General features: G+C 33.8%; 1 pseudogene; it reads left to right on the forward strand.

Moving 5' to 3' along the window:
* Positions 1 to 12,787: 12,787 nt before the first annotated feature.
* Positions 12,788 to 15,013, forward strand: LOC18592429 (2-methylpropanoate--CoA ligase CCL4 pseudogene; annotated as a pseudogene).
* Positions 15,014 to 15,888: the final 875 nt, after the last annotated feature.

Genomic DNA, 15,888 nt, shown 5'->3' on the forward strand with positions numbered 1-15,888 from the left:
TCAGCATACATCACTTCACCACACCATCGATTCAAGTTTGACTCAGCATACATTACTCTACCATAGCATTAATTCAAGTTTAACTCAGCATGCATCACTTTACCATAGCATTAACTCAAGTATGTTGAGGACGCAAAGCAAAGCAAGGCTGAGTTTTGATCCTATGGACTTGGTTATGTGAGGGTTACCACATTATCTCTAACATGATTTAATCATAATCGCAAAATTCAACTCAAGTCAGTTTTATTAGAAAAAAAAAATTAATTTACTAAAGTGATATATTTAAAATAATTTCTATTTATTTATTATAAGTTACGATTTCGTAGTTGTGATTTTTATAGTAACTCCCTTGAAACTAAGTCTGTGAGATCAAAAATCAAGACTGAATATGAAATTGGAAGGCAAAATCAAATACTAGGAGACTTTAAGTAAACCAATGACTAGATCTCCAATAAGAAAAAAAAAATAAATAAAAAAGGTTATATTGTGCCTCAAAATAATTAGGGGCAATTTGCTTCCCTTTTAATTTTAGTACAATTACGTAAAACTATATCATAAATTAAAATAATGTAAATCCAGTAATGAATGTAATTTGATTGTCAATATTCAAGCGGTTACTTTGCAATCTCATTTCTATCAGTGCCTAGATTGCTTGTAAGGGGATTGATCAAAAATGAAGAGGGGAACACTGTTTAGCTTGGGAGCTTAGTTGGCTATTGATTTTTGCAGGCAATCCTTTATGTGACAGTACTGCTTACGTTTCAATAATCCTGTGGGGTGGGACTGCTACGCTCAGGACAGGACTGTACAAATGCTATTACGAAAGGCCGTAGTTGTTCTCGAGATTTTGCTCTTCTGATCCACTTATCTATTACATAAGTAAAAAGAAGCTTCAAAGGGCTTCCTCCTCTAGCCACAGGGAGATCATGGAAGAAAAAAAAAAGTTTTGAAGGAAGAAAAAGAGAAAATAAAAAACAAGTAGAGAGAAGCCCATGTGCAACATACGGATCATAATCTAGTATAAGCAAAAAGAAGTTCCAATAAAGCTTTCACGTTTAGTCACTCTTTTTATCTCTTTGAATGTCATGTCTTGAGTGTTTCTAGCTAACGTGCGGTGGTGAGAACAACTAACAAAGTTTCTATTTTCGCAATTTTTTTGGCGTTTTTTGTGTTGATTATGGGCAAAATAGGCTTACATCATGGAATGGAGTTTGATTTTGCCCATGACCCAACAAAGCATCACTTCTGCATATAAAGCCAATGTGCTAGTGTCTTCACCATTTTTTAATACTCATTTTCTATATAAAAAAAACACACTATATTTCTCACCAAATGAATACAAATCTTCTTTGGTGTGTGTGTTTGGGTCAAAGCTTAGATTCCATGTGAACAAATTTGCTTCATGTCCCTTTTCTTTTTTTTTGGCATTTGGAGGGAAAAAAAATATGCGTGTCTTGGGAAAGAACAAGCTTTCAGCCTTGGGTCAGATGTTGGGTTCGGGAAAAAAAAAATTTTCAGCCTTTAGTTGGTGTGTTGCCCTGTTTTGGGTTTTCAATTTGTTGCCCATGTGTTATAGTCGCATGTGTGCAGTGGTTTTAGTCCATGAGGGTATTTTCAGAGAGGGTTTTTTTCTCAGCTATGTATGCTCGATGATTTAGCTTATTGGGAGATGGTTTCAATCGATTTCCTTTGTACAGTCCTATACGTGGGTGGCTGAAATAAGTGCTATGTTAATTTTCAGCCGCTTGATGCAGTACCATCTTCTCCAAGTCTTTCACATGTTTTGTCCCTCGATTTTGTCGACTTTGGTGAGTGTATTTTTGACTTTTTTAGAGGTTTTTTCCATCGTTTTTTGCTTTCGATTGTTTGATCTTACCTTTGTTGCTAACTCTTCGTGTTTTCTTCTATTCTTTACAGGGTTGTTTCTATTTTTTTTTTTCAGCTCGCGGTGGTTTTGCATTTAAAGGTCATCCTTTGCTACTTCTATTGTTAATAGATTTTCGTTTTGTGCGTATTTGAAACAAAATGTGAGTAAATTAGTTTGTTGTGTTTTGAGTTTGTTGGTTTGTGTTTGAAAACAACAAATTCTTTGTGTGTGTATTTGAAAGTGAAATGTGAAAAAATTAATTTTGTATATTTTGAGTTTGATGGTTTGTGTTTAAAAACAACAAAGTCTAACTGTGCTTCTTGAGATTTGGTTTTCTTTTCTTTTTTTGGGCCTGGGGAGTTTGTTGGTTTGTGTTTATCTAAGACCCTGTTTGAGTTCGTAAACAATAAGGATAAAAGATTTGTTTTTTTATTCTTTTTTGAGCTTAGGGAGGGAAAGTATGAGAGAAATAATTTGTTCAAATTGTCTTTAAAATCTATGCTAATCCTGACTGATGTATTCATTATTTTAAAAGATTTAAAACATAAGCTACCAAAAGATATCGAATTATCCAACATCTTGTCTCAGTTTCATAAATCATGGATGGAAACTCAATCCAAATCCATTCAAATATGTTCTGTTAGACCAATAAAAATATGTATTGCAATATAGAATCAAATTTTTTACTGTGTTATTTGTCTTAAGGCTAGTGAAAATATGTATTGTAAAATGGAATCAAATTATTGACTACGTTATTTGTCTTAAATTATGCTATGAATTGTTTAGATATAGTGGTTCATTTTCATGTAGTCTTCTTAACTGTTAGTTGTCAATTTTTTTTTTTTAGAAAGATACCTCTACACTTCATATTTAATTAAGCTTTTTAAATTTAATTATTATTATCTTATACATTCAGGAATAGAATTTATATAATTGTGTCAACTTTAGTCCATATATTTAGTTGAGAAAGAAGGTTTAGGATAACATTTGGACCTCTATTATTAATATAGTTTGCAAATTGATTTTTTTTTCTATTTTCTTTCGAAGAAAATATATTATCTATAGTAATAATTAAAGTTAATTTAATGTTTATTATTCTTTTTTTTTAGAGAAGTTTAAAGTTCAAATCTTTCAGTTTTGAAAATTTTTATATATAAAAAAATAAAATTTATTATATATTTTAAGGATGACAAAACCCAATTCAACCTTCAAATTTTGTTCCAATTTGACCATTTAAAATGTTTATTTTTAAAAAGCCAAGGTTGGGTGATTTATTTTATTTCAGAAGCCAACTCCACCCACTAATAGTACAATTTTGTTAATAGCACTACTTAACATGATTTACCTTCAAAAAAAAGAAAGAAAAACTACCATTTTGTATTTTTTTTTATTTTTCTTAAACTGTTTGTTCTTAAATACCTTTATATGTATATACTTAGAGACTTAGTTGATCTGGAAGCTATGATTTAGAGTAGTACTTGGAATAATATTTAAAGATTTTAGGTTGAATTGTGATTGTAGTTGATTTGGTTTGTATATGGGATTCAAAAGAATAGTAACATAGGGGATTTTAAAATTCTTAAAGAGTCTTAAAGATTTTAAAATCATGTGTATCATAAGTAAGAAATATTCTTCTAGATTTTACTAAAGGGGAACCATTGATTTTGTTCATTTCAGTATTAAAGAAATACTAACTATGGGAAAACAATTTATAGAGGTTTTTTTTTTTGCTTTAAATGTTGACTAATTTTGAATCTTGAGTAACATAAAAACATAGTAACATGCATGTGTGGTAACTTACAATAGCATATTGTAAGACAATCATATGATGGACGTGTCTTAATTCAAGCAAAATGGTTGATGTATTGTGTCATGGTTCATGAAGTGCTTTAAAATAATAACAAACATTATAATCATCCCAAAATAATAAAAAATAAAAAATAAAAAAATTCAAATATAATATGAAAATTTGTTAATAAAATTGAAACACCAAGAATATTTTTTTAAAAATTATCAATATTTTAAAATAATTCTCTTTGATTTATTATTACTATTATTATTTATAATTTTTTAATTTAAATTATTCTTTCTTACTATTATTATCATTATTTACAAGATTGATACCAAGCATAATGCTCAATATCCTTGATTTGAGGTGCTACAGTTCCAATTATAATGCTTGATATTCTTGATTTCTCATGATATCTACTTGATATCCACTGCTTAATTATCCTTGACTTGTAGTGCTATGATTCCAAGTTTAATGCCCAATATCCTTGATCTGAGGTCCTATGGTACCAAGTATACTAGATGATATCCTTGCTATGTCATAATATCTATTTGATATCCACTAAATATCCTTGATCTGTAATACTATAATTCCAAGAATAATAGATAATATCGTTGATATAGGGTGTTATGGTACCAAGCATAACGCTTGATATCCTTGATCTATAGTGATACAGTTCAAATCATTATGCTTGATATCCTTAATCTGTAGTGCTACGCTTCCAACTCTAATGCTTGATATCCTTAATCTATAGTGATACAGTTTAAATCATTATGCTTAATATCATTGATCTGTGGCGCTAGCTCCCAAGCCTAATTCTTGATATCCTTGATCTGGGGTATTATGGTTCCAAGCATAATAGATGATATCTTTGATACTGCTTAATTATATTCTTGAGTTGTAGTACTACATTTCTAAGCATAATGCTTGATATCCTTGATTTGAGGTGCTATAGTTCCAATTATAATACTTGCTATCTTTGATATGTCATGATATCTACTTGATATCCTTTGTTTAATTAATTATCCTTAATTTTTAGTGCTATGATTCCAAGCAAAATGCCCAATATCCTTGATATGAAGTTCTATGGTTCCAAGCCCAATATCAGTTACTATTAGTTTTAAATAATTGTTTTGTCACAAAGTTTCATATTTTATTGCACACTATCATTATATTTTTTTATATATGCTTAATGTACTAGCAAAACATTGACACACTACATTAAAAAGACACAAAACAATGCATCTTTTGTGGAGCTTTGCCAAAGCCTTATATTGACTTTTGTTTACAAACACCGCTTTTTGTAATTAAACTAACAATCAATATATAAAATTACAAATTGTCGTAATATTGTTGTACATTTTCTACAACCGACTATAACAATTTGTATATTTAATTTTTAGTACATGTACTTGCTTTAGTCCTCACCTACAAAAAGTTATAGGATGAAAAATATGATAAACACAACTATTACAACATGTATGTATTAATTTCTAGTCCTAGAGTAGATTTGTGCTATATATTGCATATGAGAGTAGTCAATTTTGTAGCAAATAGCAATCAAAGCATTTGCCTTTGCCTTTAGGCATGATAAATTGTTAGCTTTCTTGTTCAAATTTGCTTTGTAAGAATCTACATATTTTAATGTTAGTGTTTACTTGGATTAATTTAAAGGATCAGGTAAGGTAGTGCTATAAAATTAAGAAAAATATCCTTCATAACTTTTCAAAGAAAAAAGATCTAACCAAAAAATGGAGAACTCCAAACATAACAAGTTAGCACTATGTGACAGTCGAAGACTTGCGACACACACAAAAGTTTCCTAATCATGCCCTTTGAAAGGTACTCTGAAACTTAATGTTGATGGGTTTGCACTTGGGAAACCGGAACCAACTACAGTTGGTGGTGCTTTTCGTGACTAATCAAGAGCCATAAAAGGAATCTTTTTGAAGTCCATAGGGTGGGAAACTTAAAATATCCCACAACCAGTCATTGCCATTCCATGAACTAAATTCACTAATGCAGCCCAAATTCTTAATTGTCAAAGCAAAAATCCTTAAGAAGACATTTTGAAGAGAAGACGCACCGATCCAAATATCATCCTAAAAACTTATTCTATCACCTCGGCCCACAGACAAACCCATTTTCTCAGTCACATATGAGCTAAAGTTGTAAGAATTAGTGAGAGACCTAGTAATATTTTTCCAAATATTAGAAGCTTTTGAAGGATTTCCCATGCTTGGCATAATCGTGTTGGTAGCTAACCTTGCTTTTTCCATCATTACTATTTGCCATAGACTTTCAAGTTCATTACTATAGCACTAGAGCCATTTATTGAGAAAAACTTTGTTCTTGAGACCAATATCAACAAGGCTGAGTCCACCTAGATCTTGGAAGGTACAAATAATGTCTTAGCTAACATGGTGAAGTTTACGAACAAGGTTGGGGCCACCCCATAAAAATCTTTTAAGAATTTTGTTAATGGATAGCAAAATCTTGACCGACATCTGGAATAAAGATATGGAAAATAGAGAGGCTACTTAAAATAGATCTAAGTAAGGTAAGACGTCCCCCCATAGTTAAAGTTTTGGCCTTTTAAGAGGATAACCTAGCTTCCAATTTTCTAATAATCTGTTGCCATACGTTGGTCGAGCTTGAGATAACACCTAAAGGCAGTCCAAGGTAAATGGAGGGAAGTGTGACAACCTGACACTTAATCAAATTAGCTTACAGAGTCAAAATAGAATGGTCAATGCCAACATTGTAAAGGCAGCTTTATCTGAAATTGATCTCGAGACTTGAAACCACCTATAAGCACCTCAATAGCTGCTTAATATTAAGAAAGAAAATTAAGAGTTGGGTTGCAAATGATTATTGTGTCATCGGCATACTAGAGGTGTGAAATGTAAATGCCAAAGTCACCACTGCAATTCCTCTCGTGAGCTATCGATTAATAGCCCTATACATCAAAGTACTTAAAGCCTCCAAAACTAAGTTAAAAAAAAGGGAAGATAGCGGGCAACCTTGTCTAAGGCCTCTTTTCATATGAATTTCCCTCATCAGGGTGCCATTAACTAAGGCACAAAACAATGGTAGTCGAGATGCAAGCCTTAACCTAAGAACGCCAATTAACCCCAAAACCCATCAACTTCATAACATACTCTAAGAATTCCCAAGAGACACTATTAAAAGCCTTTTCAAAGTCAACTTTAAAGACAAGTCCACCATGTCGATTCTTTCGCATAAGATCCACCATCTTATTGGTTATGAAAGCACAGTCCAAAAGTTGCCTACCATGGATGAAGGCAAACTGATTAATGCCTACCACATCATCAGAAACTTTCCTCAATCTCAAGGATAGGGCTTTGAAAATAATTTTATACAAATAGCCTACCAAGTTGATTGGTTGATAGTCATGAAGAGAACTAGGCTTATTACACTTAAGGACCAAAGTAATAAAAGAGGCATTAATCCCTTTGTGCTAAGAACTACTAGATTGAAAATTAGTAACAAATTTCATAACCTTATCCTTGATAACCCCCCACTGTCTCTTAAAGAAGCAAAAGTTAAATCCGTTCGGCCATAGAGCCTTGTTCCCATCGTAACCATTAATAACTTCCCAAATCTCATTCTTGGAGAATGGTATTTCGAGTGCTACCTTAGCTTGCCCATCAGACTTAGGAAGGTCACTATTAAATTCTTTGGGTTTAGAGATGGCCCTAGAACCATATAAATTTTCAAAGTGCAATGCAATTGTTTCCTTGATTTCAATCGGATCCTTTATTGTAAGGCCTTGAGTAAAAATTTTACCTATAAAGTTGGCTTTGCATAGAGCGAAAGCCACATTATGAAAGTATCAAGTGTTGTGATCACCTTCTAAAAATCACCTGATGCATGATTTTTGATGCCAAACTCTCTTTTTAATTCTAAGGAGTTGCCATAATTCTTGTTTAAGCCCTCTAAAGGAGTTCCAAATCTACTCATGCAAAGTCCCTTGCTGAATTTCTTCAAAAAGATGTTGAATTTCAAATTCAAGATTGTTAATCTAGTTAGACAAGACTCCAAAAGTGTCTCGCTGTCATTTTTTGATATGGCATTCGGTGCCTCTAAGTTGATGCTCAATAGCAGCCTTTCTACCATTAAAGTTCTTAGTATTTTTCCAAGCAAAAGCAAACATGTTATTAAAATTACAATCCTCTAACTAGTAATTAAAAAAATAAAAAAGGTTTAGGTCCTCAATTGCAACTATCGAGACAAATAATAATAGGATTATGGTCAAATATAAGTCAGCAAACATTTTGAATTAGATTTGAAAAATGTTCCATGAATTCAACCGCAAGGAGAAAATGGTCAAGTTTGCTGAAGGTTACATTTTCCAGAAAGTTGCACCAAGTAAACTTACCTTATGTCATCGAAATTTCCATAAGACCAGACTCTTTAATGAAATCAACAAAGTGAGTCATAGAGTTATCGAAGGCATTAAATCTGGTGCGCTCCTCCAAATTCTTGATGGCATTACCACTGACACACCAAATGAAATCCCAAGCTCTCGAAGCTTGGAAAACGTCACTCCAAAAAATTTACTCTTTCTCCCTCATCATTGAGAGCATAAATATTGCCAATTCCAACAACATCATCAAAACCTTGCATTTTCCTATTGCTAGATTAAATCGAGGGTTAATAATAGTTTGCTCCAAATGAAACAAGTTCGAACACCAAACAAATAATAAACCTCTTGAAGCACCAACAGATTCAGCAACCAGCCAATTGCATTACCACGGCTCCATAAACGATTCACAATATTATCAATAACTGTTTGTAGTTTAGTTTCTTGCAGGAGTAAAAATTACCTGGTAGTTAGATGCGTGACTGCTTGCTTTTTCTCAAGCTTACCAAACCTTCTCACATTATAGGATATCACTACCATGTAGAGAAAAAAAATAAACAGATAGAAGAAAAGACACAACTACTATACCTCCAAGTCAGGAAGAAATCAAGGATTAACATCATTCTCCATAGCCACAAAAATATTGATAATTTTTCCATCACATTGTTCACAAACCATCCTAGCACTCTTACCTACCATGAGTGTGTCCTCAGCTTCCTTGACAATTGCAGCAATTCAGTTATGGTTTTTCCTGAGTTATACCTAATTCCTTACCCCATTGTATAAGATTCTAACTTTATCTCTACCTAGTCTTGACTAAGAAATTTCTACCTTTTTACCTTAGTAATAAAATTCAAAATAGAAAAACAACTTAGTTTATGCAAATATATAAGGACTATATATAATTAAAGACCATTGTTGATTTGGAACAAAAATTACAAATGAAATAAGCTTAAATTGATATTAATATTGTGATTGTAGACACCAAAAAATAAAAAAAAATCAAAGAAATAAAACAAATAATAATAAAATAAATAAATATAAAATAATTAAAAAAAAAGAGGAATGGCTGGGCGTATGCCCAGCCATCCCTCCCCCCTAACCACCTTGAATGATATGGGTTCTGACTACCAACTCATTGGTGCCAGAACCCCATTACCGAGTTGTCCAAATTTTTGGACAACCTGGCTTCAAAAGATGGATAACCTGCAAAACGAAAGGGAGCCAAAAAAAAAAAATCAAAGGGGATCCGAGGAAGCAAAAATCAAGCAGCAGAAAAACATAAAAAATCCTTAGTCTAAGCAGCCACAACATCCACAAAAAAAATAAAAAAAGTACCAAACAATACCCAAAAATACCAAAAAAAAATGTGCGCAGTGAGAATGGGGGGAACGATTGGGTTTTCGAAGAAAGGGGGAATTTTTGGTTGATTTCTTGGGGGGGGTTGTGGTGTCGCCAATTGAAAAGGGAAGGATTCGAGAGAGGAAGCTGCCGACTAGGGAGAGTGAAAGAGCTTCGGTGTGAGGGTGAGAGAGAAAGGTGAGAGGAGAGTCGGCCGACGGTTGGAAAGTAAAGAGGGAAGAGAAGTAGAGGCCGACGGCTGGAAAGAAGAGAGGAGAGAGGCTGGCCGGTGGCTTGGTAGAGGGAAGGGAGAGAGTTTAGGCTCTAGAGAGAGAGACAAAAGGGAGAAAATGAAGAGAGAATAAAAAAGGAGGGTTTTTATACTTGGATCTAGGCTAAAACGGTGCCGTTTTGGGGGATAAAATTGACAGCTCAAAGGCATTCAAAACGACACCGTTTTGACTCAGAGAAGCTGAGCACTTGGGGCAAGCTCATGGGCTTTCTACCAGTCTGATGCATTTTGGACTAGGTTGGGCCTAAACCTTGGGTAAGATTTAAATTCTTAATTTATTGGTTATTATGTGGTATTTATATTGATTATTTTTTTTAGTTAAAAAATATTCTTAATATAGCTTTATGTTAATGATGGTAAAATAGTAGAAGTAAAGTATATTAATGTTGTAGAATGAGTTTTAAAATATATTAGGAAAGAAAATCATAAAAAAAAATAAAAATATAAAAATATATAAAAAAAATATTTTTAGAGAATGTTTAGTTATACAAATAATTGAAGCTTAGGAAAATATTTACTACAACTAAATAAAAAATAATAAAATAAAATAAAATAAAATATTAAATAAATAATAATAAAATACCATGATATTAACTACAAGTATAATGTCGATGATGGGATGATCGGTCGGGACGCGAGAAGTCACAATCTCAAGCCCATGTTCCCTAGGTTCGGAATCCGAATCAAGGCTCCACCAGTACGATGGGAGGGCCTCGATTTTATGATCCCAAAATTTTAATAAATAAAGAATTTGACTATACAAAAATACTCAATAAAAATAATAAATAAATAACAATAGAATAAAAAATGTAAAGTATGAAAAAAATAATAATAAGAAATAAAAAAATGTAACAATAAAAAATAAAATAAAATGAAAATAATAATTAAATAATAAAAAATGATAAAAAATAGACAATCGCATTAGTGTAGCATATATAGCATCATGCATATCATTGCATATAAATATTTTTGTTTGCGAGTTTAAGCCCCGATGATGGGATCTTCCGAGGATCTTGCGAAGGCGAGTATTTTTCGAAAAGTTCTCTAGGTGAAAAGATGTCCCCGAGTCCCGCTAGTATGATAGGAGGGCTTGAGGAACATCTTTAATAAAAAAGCTTTCGTTCGTAATAGGTTCATATTCACGAAAACATTATTTTTAAATAAAAACGTACGATAACCCCGACGATGGGAATTATTCGTTGAATTTGCGAAGGTGAATTTCTCGGATAATTCCCTAGGTGAGAGAATACCCCGAATTCCACCAGTATGATGGGTGGATCCGGGAAAATATCATTGATAAAAGGTTATTCCTCCGATATTTCTATCTCACGCCATGCATTTCATCATGCCTCTCATTTGTATTTCACTCTAGGTTGAATAGGAGATAAAATAAATGAATAATAGCTAAGGAAACAAAATGAACTCAAAAAAAAAAAAAAAATTAAAGCCTAATAGGATAATCTAAAAATGGTACCGTTCATGGAATGGGCGTCTCAGGGGTGCTAATTCTTCCCCGGGCGTAACCGTACTCTCGAGCCTAGATCTGAAAAATTGTAGACCAGTTTAAGGTTCTCTTCGGCTGACTTAAAATTAATTTAAGACTCCGTCGATTAGAATCGAGTCAATAGGTGGCCAAACACACCTAGTAAAAAAGATTGGTGGCGACTCCTAGTTTTTAGTGAGTTTTCACTAGCGTCTGAACGGTCGGGTTCCTGGACCCGCACGTTACGACAGTGATTGAGATGTGTTATGGAAGTGCAATTATATATAAAAGCATAATGGTCGAAAAGTTTGGCTAAACACCTAGTTAGAATGCATGTTTATTATAATTGATTACAATAAGAATGATAATTAAGATTGTAATGCGAATGCTACGATGAGATATGTATTGGATCGAATGTTGTCATTAATTACTATAACAATTGAATAAATTGATAAATGATGAAGTGATTTAACAATTTTAAATTAATTCCCCTTTTCATTCTGATTATTTATTCTTATGTGACTTTTATGAAAATTAATAAAAAGTATTTGATTTTAATTTAATTTACATTAATTTTTTAATTTTTGTAGTAAAATTAATGTTAAACGCATGGTTTGGAATGCAAAAAAGTAAAAGAAGAATTATTAAAAATAAATAATTATGTATTTGGAAATGAAAAAAAGATATAATTTTGGAACATCCTAAAAAGAAGATTATTTTAATTATAGTTATGGTTTTATTTTTATTTCATTACTTATAATTACCTTTTTATGGGTGTATACTTGGAATGTTTAGAATTATATATAGAGGACATTTGATGACAATTTTCACCATAATCATTAGTCAGTGCAAATAATTAGAAGCATTAATTAAAAGCAAAATCCTAAAAATCTAAGAAACAATGTATAATAATATAAATGAATTATACTAGTAATAGTGCCAACTTATTGATTCATCCATTTGCAGTGAAACCAAATAAAAAAGATAGTGGCAATCCACCCAAATCTTGTATTGATCCAAGCATCACGGACGTGCTTCACATTATTGATGGTCTAAGATAGATTGGCAGCAATTTGCTCTGGCGATAAGCTGAGTAAATGAATAATGAAGAAGAAAGATTAGTATTACTTTAATTAGATTGTGTTCTTATTATTAATCCATTTCCCTGGAAAAGATAAGGTTTTAGTAGTTGCAAATTTGCAGTTCAAGTTTCCTTTTATGTTTAATTAATTAATTTAAAAGGTTTTCTCTCTCCACCATTATCAGCAAGATCATAGGAATTGACTTTTTTAATATTTCATAACTTAATTTATACTATTCAAGAATGATGCTAGGCAACTTCCGATTTGGTGATCTGCAAGTCTGTGTTTAGGCTTTTGTGAGTTCAGTTGTATTTGATAAATTGTCAGCTCTGTGCTCAATTTGGAATGCTTCTCCTTTTAGTTATCTAATGAGCATATTTTCCTCTCAAAAAAAAAAAAAAAAGAATTGTAAAATTAGGTTTCAATTTCTTTCTCCTCTTAACCCTTTCTTTTAAACAAAGACATGCATCAAATTGTAAAAACTAAAAAATTGATATTTTAGCAAGAGGCTACTACCATCGGCAAGCAGGAATCTTGAATGACTTGATTTCGTAGGGCTGCCACCAACCAACTTTTCTATGGCGTCGCATGTGGTTGGGCTATAATTCCACTATAAAATATAATCAATGCTAATAGATATCTTCTATATTCTACCCTTCCAAATTCCAATGTCCTCAACGTGAAACCGATATTTATTTATACTAGTAATTAATTTCTTTTGTCTATAAAAGATCTTCACAATGTAGATCAATTTTAACCAGAAGATCACCAAACCCATCTTCTTTTCTTAATATCAATGGAACTCCTATTGCCAAACCCTGCAAACTCACCCCCTCTGACAACTTTAGGCTTCCTGGAGAGAGCTGCCACTGCCTATGGCGACTCCCCTTCCATCATCTACAACAACATTTCATACACGTGGTCTCAAACTCACCGTCGATGTCTCCAGGTGGCATCATCGCTGACTTCCCTTGGCATCCAACGAGGCCAAGTAGTTTCAGTTGTCGCCCCCAACGTTCCCTCCATGTACGAGCTCCAATTCGCCGTCCCCATGTCTGGCGCTGTCCTTAACAACATCAACACTCGCCTTGATGCCAACACCTTGTCCGTACTCTTACAGCACAGCGAATCCAAGCTCGTTTTTGTTGACCACCAGTCTAGTTCTCTTGTTCTTGAGGCAATCTCTTTGTTTCCGAGCAAAACCAAAGCCCCGCATCTTGTCCTCATCGACGATGAAAAGGACTCAGGCAGCAAAAACCCATCATCTTCCGTCGGTTTTCTTGATCATTACGAGGGGATATTAGAAGATGGTGATCCAAAGTTTAAATGGGTCAGGCCTAAGAGTGAATGGGAGCCAATGGTGTTAAACTACACATCGGGTACAACATCTTCTCCCAAAGGTGTGATCCTTAGCCACAGGGGAACTTTCATAATCACCATGGCTACTTTGCTTGATTGGTCAGTTCCCAATCAGCCTGTTTACTTGTGGACCCTACCTATGTTCCATGCTAATGGGTGGAGTCTCCCTTGGGGCATGGCTGCCGTAGGTGGGACCAACATTTGCCTCCGAAAGATTGAACCATCGGTTATTTGTCGCTTGATTGAACAACATGGCGTGACCCATATGTGCGGTGCACCTGTGGTGCTCAACATGCTATCAAATTCTTCACACCTCGAACCACTGAACCGCCCTGTCCAAATTCTAACAGCCGGTGCACCCCCACCAGCACCCGTGCTAGGGCGGACCGAGTCAATGGGCTTTGTGGTGAGCCACGGTTACGGGTTAACTGAAACAGGAGGAGTCGTTGTGACATGTGCATGGAAAAAGAAATGGAACAAGTTACCATTAACAGAAAGAGCCAGGCTAAAGGCAAGACAGGGAGTTAACTCTGCTGTTTTCACGGAAGTCGACGTCGTTGACCCTGAGACAGGAGAAAGCGTCAAACGCGACGGTAAAACACTTGGCGAGGTTGTTTTACGAGGTGGGTGTGTCATGTTGGGGTACCTCAAAGACCCTGAAGGGACATCCAATTGCATGAGAGAAAATGGTTGGTTTTGCAGTGGAGATGTTGGGGTAATTCACCCTGATGGTTATTTGGAAATCAAGGATCGTTCAAAGGATATTATTATAAGCGGTGGAGAAAATATAAGCAGCCCTGAAATTGAGTCAGTGTTGTATTCGCATCCAGCGGTTAATGAGGCGGCCGTGGTGGCTAGGCCTGATAAGTTTTGGGGTGAGACGCCGTGTGCTTTTGTCAGTTTGAAGAAGAATATTGATGATGAGTTGACTCAGAAACCAAGTGAGAAGGAGATTATGGAGTATTGTAGGGAAAAGCTGCCGCATTATATGGCGCCGAAGACGGTGGTGTTTGAGGAAGAGCTTCCCAAGACGTCAACAGGGAAAGTACAGAAGTTTATTCTGAGGGAAATTGCGAAGGCTATGAGTGGAGTTGATGAATCGAGCTGTGCACTCGGTTAGGCACTCCGTAATATTTTTGGTTTCTATTTCATGCATGCACCTATACTTTTATGCATTGTGTTTCTAATTTAATTTTAAAAAATAATGCTTCATTGGTTGTATTAATATCAAAACAAAATTTCTTGAGCACTTTTTTTTTCCCCTACATTTTTTGTGAATAATACAGAGTTTGATTATTGTATTAAGTGTATTGTTGATTCACATTTAACAGCCTTAGCCTAGTTGTCTAATTGCTTGTAATAAATATCAATGGGACTTCTTTTTAGGATAAGTTCTTAACAAATCCTAATTAATAAAGGACTGCTCTTTTACGTTTTTCTTTTTTTTTTTGGTTTTTGCTCTCAAAATCATGTTGTTGATGCTGCACATGAAGCTAATTGTCTGTTTTTCAATACAATCAAGATGATATATTCCCTAAATTATGAATTTGAGTTATTTTCTTATTTTATTCAATTTCTTGAACGCTAGAGCAAGTTGGAACATTTTTCTTTGATCCATGCTCTTCTTGAGGAGTCATGTCAGACACAAATAACTGGTGTTTGCCTTCATATCTCTTATTACTACTTTTATTCATCATTAGTGTTAAATACCATATTGAAATCAAGGAAATACAAAGAAAGAAATAGGAAATTCAAGAGTTTTACTAATTGAAAAAAAGAGAACTTGGTATTGTTTTATGAGTATTAAAAATCAAAGTCTCACAATTTACTAATAGATATTTTTGAGGAAAACATCCAATGGTTAGAGTTTAAGATTTCATATTGGAAGTCTCAGAGTTTGAATTTTGAAACTGAAGAGGTGAGATTTTATAAGATGTGAAAGAAATATCTCTTATTGTGTAAACCAACGTCACATGCACAAGAAAAAAAGCAAATACAATCTACATAACTAGCTTATAATATTTCTAACACTCTCATTGGATAATGCAAGTCCAAAGATAAGATGAATAGTAAATTAAACATATATAAGACAAGAAAATAGTGCTATATAGGCAGAGGCGGAGGGAGGAGGGTGGGGGCGGGGTGGGTGGGGGGCTCTAATATTGTTATACCACATGCCATCGCTCATCGCGCACGTTGATGAAACTCCCTTATGGTAAATATCACAAGTATCGAGATTCCAACTCTCTGATAATTCCAGTTATAACCAAAATTAAATATATATATCT

This window comes from Theobroma cacao, chromosome 8 (genome assembly GCF_053813885.1).
Source record: "Theobroma cacao isolate CCN51 chromosome 8, ASM5381388v1, whole genome shotgun sequence".
NCBI lineage: Eukaryota > Viridiplantae > Streptophyta > Magnoliopsida > Malvales > Malvaceae > Theobroma > Theobroma cacao.